The sequence below is a fragment of the Lampetra planeri genome, chromosome 27 (genome assembly GCF_965212315.1).
Source record: "Lampetra planeri chromosome 27, kcLamPlan1.2.h2, whole genome shotgun sequence".
Taxonomy (NCBI): domain Eukaryota; kingdom Metazoa; phylum Chordata; class Hyperoartia; order Petromyzontiformes; family Petromyzontidae; genus Lampetra; species Lampetra planeri.
The window spans coordinates 2,237,799-2,243,918 of NC_136133.1; positions in this window are offsets into that span (position 1 = coordinate 2,237,799).

Genomic DNA, 6,120 nt, shown 5'->3' on the forward strand with positions numbered 1-6,120 from the left:
GCAAATCCACAGCGTTTACAATCTGAGTACGACGTTTCGCCAGTAATTGCAACCGGCATCATCAGGCGAACAGCCAGATTTGTGGGGAAATCCTCCTGTGTCGTTCCAAAAATAGAGGGAAAGATATGATGGCGTTGTCAGCCCTTGTGCGAAGTGGGCGGGGGGGGGTAATGAATGCATATAAATTACAACGCGATATAACCCCCAAAAGCCTGTATTATGGATGATATTGGTGGCGAAAGTCTACGTGTTAAACTCGCTGTGGGTCTAATGCGGAGAGGTGGGGGAGCGGTGGCGTAGCTGTTAGCGCAATGCGCAACGAACGCGGTGACCCGAGTTCGATTCCCGCTCGCGACCGAAACACCAAAACGACAAACCTTACCGGGTGGTTGGAGGGTTACGACACATTTTATACTTGCGCGATCTAACCCAAAAATCTGTACTATGGCCAGAAAGTCGATTATGTGAACCGGTCATGGGCCTTACCCTAGGTCGACTCAGCCTCAAATGAGTACCTGGTGTGGTGTGTAAACATCGCCAGCGGGGAGACAAAGGCGAGCCGGGCGTGTGTGCCGTTTCGGCCTTCATAGGTGCTCGCTAACAGCACTTGCTCCAACAGTCTGTTCAGGCTATACGGGGGATATTCGTCTTTTGTGCTCGGTCGAAGCCTTCATCGAGCAGTGGGTAGACCATGGCTGATGATGATAACGGCAGTCCGCTGCAGTCAGCAAAGTTCGGTCTAAATTTGGACAATTTCCAGTTCTGAAACGTGCTTAAAACACATCGGTTTGACGTGTAGCGGTCCCGTACATGTGCCGCTTAAACCTCCCCACTCTCCTGCCTCTCCCAGCCTGCTGCTTGTTGGAGGGTAGGGGAGGCGGAGGGCGGGGAGTGATTTGACAGCGGAAGATTGTTGTTGTACTGCGTGCTACTTACCCAACAAACCCGTTGTTCGATTTGGAAGAGATAACTCATTGAACGATTTCAGTGAGTGGCAGCTACTGGCCACACCCAGGGTCCAATTTGTTGAGCCGAGAAACCAGCGGTCCCCAACCTTTTTGGCACCAGGGACCGGTTTCGTTGAAGACACATTTTTCACGGACCGACGGACCGGGGGGGGGGTTCATAATTGGGTCTTTCCCCCTTTTCAAAGAAGCTCTCCAGCGACGTTTGTTTTTTACTCATTTTGGCCAGGGGTTAGCAGCTCATGGGCTTGTCAGATATTGCGGAGATCTGAACACGGTTCCACCGGGGCTGCACTGGCTTCTTTCGGCAGCGCTGCCACATTGCTGCACAGAAAGTCAGTGGCAGGTGGTGGACGGTTGAGGTTGAAGCCCTTTTATCGATGCCCCTCGTCCTCACCTTCATGGCTATGCAAGGAGAAGCACGGAACCTTGCCCAGAGGGGATTCCGCACCGAAGCACTGCACGAGTTGGAGGCTGCACGCGGCTCCCCGAGTTTCTCTCGTGGGTCAGAGGCGACCGGATCTTCTCTGCATCAGAACCAGAACCGGGATTCGCGTAGTTTTGGTGACGTTTGGGGTTGATGCGGAGCAGTTGGTTTGTTCTAGATTTGAAGCTTTCGTGACTGCAAGGATTCATATTCTTAGGTTTTTTCGGTAAAGTCACGTAGGTATTTTTTTTTCGTTAATTGTTGTTGTGTTGTTTATTTGTGTGTTGTGGAAAATATGTAAGGGTGTGTTACAAGAGGTGGTGGTTTTTCGGTTAACCGAACTGAGGAGTGGCCGTGCTCTTAAGAGCTCCTGTGGCTAGGCGGCTTTACGAGTGGGGTTTTTTTGGGAGGTCTTGGTGGCAGAGGTCGCAAATGGGTTTTGATTCCTTACCCGTACCCGGCCACACCAGGGTCGCAAACGGGTACCCGATTGCGACCTCTGGGATGAAGCCATGTTGCAGGCGCGGGTGAGTTGATTCTAGGAACTTGAATTGTGAGAAGAGACAAGACGTTGGGAAATGAGTGACAAACGGTTACTCACCAGTGACTCACGGTCTACCCGTACCCGGCCGCACCAGGGTCGCAAACGGGTAACAGTACCCGGCCTCCGGGTAGGGTACGGGTATTGGGTACCCGGTTGCGACCTCTGCTTGGTGGACCCCAATCAAACCCTCACCTTGACCTTTCACGCGACTCCCACGGCGGACGGGGAAGTGCTGCCATCTACTGTATGGACAAGACCGAATTCTGTCAATCACAATCTGGTAATCGAGCAGAGAATTTAACAAAGCTGGCTGTTGATGCGACCCAGAAGGTCGAAACCTTGTCCCAAGCTTGATGTAACAAATGATACTGGCTAATGTTTGTCAGGAAAGCCAATAGGCCGTTGGATGTAAACATTTGTATTTATATCATGGGACTGTTTTTTGCCACTATCAAAATATGAAAAATAAAAAGAGATTTTACCCTTTCTGGCAATAAAAAGGTGTTAAAATGTTCAAACACCTAAGAGATTCCTTTTGCAAGGAATCAAGTCTGCATTAATCACACGTGCTTGTGGTGAACATGCAAACATGGAGCTGCTCGCCCCGAGCTAACACATTGTCCTGCTGCGGAGGGAGCTGGAAGGAACGTTGGGTTGCTCGGTCAATGGCCAGGGTCAACGGCGGCGTGGTGTATTCCGCAAATATGCCCGACTGTGAGGGCGGGCACAAGCTGGCGTGAGTAGGTTAAATATTGACTTTTATAAGGGCACCACGGGGTGACCAGCCCCTCCCCACCCAGCCCCACCCCCCACCCAGCCCCAACCCCTCCCTCCCCACCCAGCCCCTTCCTGCACGACGGACGGACACAATAATCCCGTGGGCTGGGTGTAACCAGGTTCCTACCAGTATTATTTGTCTCATGACAATGAAACCGACAGCACATACAATAATAAAGTTTTAAAATACCCAGTGTCAAATAAAAAGAGGTGATGGACACGACAACAGTGAACTCGCTCTTTTAATAGTTAATCAAATACAGTTCATTCCTAAATCTCCCATTTAATTACAGATCGGTATTTTTTTTTTATTTTCAAGTTGTAATAATTACACTTCTTTCCATCGAGTTAGAATCTAAATATGCAACTCGCCATATAAAAATTTCCCGTAACACTTTTTGCTACTGCGGTGTGTGCATGTTAAGTTAAACATTTGAAATTGCTTAAACAAAAAATTCTTAAGTTATAAATCACGAATCCATATGGGTCCGTTACAAATATAATAGCAATAATAACAAACAAAAACCTTCAATATAAGTCACATTACCATTCCCAGGTGGCCTCATGAAAAAGTGGCTTTCATAGCAAATACTTTCTTTGCGATATCCAAAACGTAGTCTGGTGGTGCACTCGTTAAGCTGGATCCACACACGAGCGGTCAGTGGTGCAACAAAATCTCACTTGAAATCGTGCAACTCGAATTGCCTCCACAGCTTTATCCGCTACATCGAGTGTCAAGCTAGGTCCCTTTACAGCAAAAGCCCCCCCCCCTCCTCACCTATTTTATGATCAGATTCACACACACCAAGATCGGAACCAACATTATTCACAAGCGTGCACGTGATGGAAGAGATCACTACAAATTGTTGAGCGAATCACTTGACAGTACAGTCTTCTCGACTGCATGCAACCAGTTGTGCAACTGCTCACAACTGGTTGCAAACACTTCCACACAAGCGATTCAGTTTTAAGCAACCGAATTGGGTAACTTATGGCTCAGCGTGTGCTCACTGATCAACTTTATTGTACTCAGCTCGCAACCCAAAGAACCCAAGATAGAATCCTGGTTGCAGTTTGTCAAACCCTACTCATTCCAACCATTATCGCCATCCATTTGCTGTTTATAATATTAAATTGTGGGAAATTCAGTTGTTTTTAAAATGACAAAATCACCCATAATACGCCAACAGTCAGATTTCAAAAGCCAAGCAGGTATGAGCCTAGCTAGTGATTGGATGGGCAACCATCAACCACAAAAGGTGCCTTAAGGCCGAAGCAGAGCTACCGTGTGGGTTTCAGGGGCCAATGCAGAAAATTGCAACATTTGACTGCTTCTAGGCGTTCACTGCGCACCAATCGGCGTGAAATATGGTACCAAAACTCTCACGACTCGCACGGTGTGGAAAGGCTCTCATCCAGCAATGAACTGACAAAAAGAGGGCTGCACATCTACAGATTTATTTGGGAGAAAAAAAATATTCCCCACCATGAGAACTTTCCTCCACTCGTTCAGTCTCCCTCAAAAGGATTAGCGTCACTGGCCAACATTTGTTTGTCCAGGGAGACAATTTTAGCAAGACTCTGGTGTCTTGACGATGATCTTTGGTCATTTGCCTTAAGATAATTTCAACATTTGCTGTAAATGACACACTCGGGCACAAAGTGTCCGCAGGCTTAAAACAAATCATCAACCATGGTCAACCCACTGCTTGTGATGAAGGCCTCCCACCAAGCAGTCAGTCTCACACGATACTGCAATGTGTGAATCCACCTAGCACGAAGCAACTGCTAAACCAGTGCCGTACGATCTGCTACATAAACATATGGTTCAGAAACAAGGTAATTCATTACAGCAACAAAAATTTACCAAAAACCGAAAAGGTGTGAAAATCAGCAGTGGGATTCCACGCTTGGAATTATACCGAGATAGAGGAACACATGTGTGAGAGAATATACGCAGTTTAAAGGCATTATTCAGACATAAGTTGGCTTTGGGCAAGACATAATGCTAGTTATGACCGATGGTCAAGAATGGAAACAAATGAGTAATAATGTTTAGTCGCCTTTAGGCAGTGCCTAACAACGTCAACAGTGATGTGGGGGGGGGGTCTTATGCGCATAAAGGCCTCGAGTCACAAGGCAACAGCAGCAGTAGGCAATGATGGCGAAAACTGTTTTCACGATTCTTAACAGGGCTGAAACCAAGTCGGTCTCATTGACCTTTTGTTGCTGGACTCTTGAGTTGATGTTTTAAACAAGGCAGCGTTAATTATCTTATTTTAATTATGTAGCGCCTTCTTAAAAAGGCACTGAATAAAATAATTAACTTTGTACAGCAGAAGTGTGATGAGATGAGGATGGTAGTACGCGCGTATGATGATGCGTGATACAAACGACGACGAAAGTGACCACGAGTGGTTACTGATGAGCGAGTGTGATGAATGGGTAGGGAAGTTGGGACATGGGATGGTGTTCACGATGGGGAAGGGAGGGGGAAGAGGAGTTTGGTTAAGTGAGGGGAAAACAAGTGAGCTTTCATGGAAGAACGAAACATGAGAAGTGAGGCCGACTGTTTGACGTGTAGGGGCAGTTTGTTCCAGTGTAAGGGGGTCAGAAGTGAGAAAGGTGGGAATTCTAGATTTGAAGTTTTCGTGACTGCAAGGATCCATACTCTTTAGTTTTTTCGGTAAAGTCACGTAGGTGAAAAATATAAAATAAATTACCTACGTGACTTTACCGAAAAAAAACAAAGAGTAAGGTGGAAATCGTGATTGGGCACAGGGAGGAGAGGGAACAGAGACAGCTGGGATCGTGAACGCAGAGGGCAAGGAGGAGCAGAGACTGAAATGAGGGAAACGAGATACGGTGGGGGCCAGACCATGGAGAGATTTGTCAACTGGGGTGAGGAATTTGAAAAAGCAACGGAAATAGACCCCGGGGTCGGCACAGGTCACGGTGGCGGGACCATGTCGCTCAGCTGGCCTGGGAAAGCCTGGGAAATCCCCAGGAAGAGCTAGAGCCTGTGTATAGTAGTGTAGTATATAGTGTAGTCGTGTATAGTAGTGTATAGTGTAGTCGTGTATAGTAGTGTATAGTGTAGTCGTGTATAGTAGTGTAGTATATAGTGTATAGTGTAGTCGTGTATAGTATATTAATAAAAAGTGTGCCGTACTTGGCCCTTCCCCTCTACAACCATTATATATACGGAGTGGTAGCTCTTGTAATCTCTCATTTACTTGATACAGCTGTCGTGGCTGTGACGGTTCCACCTGAAGACGGAAGCTTGTGTTGCCTCCGAAACGTCGTGAATTGTTTTTTTACTTTTATTAATTTTTATTTTTTACCTACGTGACTTTACCGAAAAAACCTAAAAATATGAATCCTTGCAGTCATGAAAGCTTCGAATC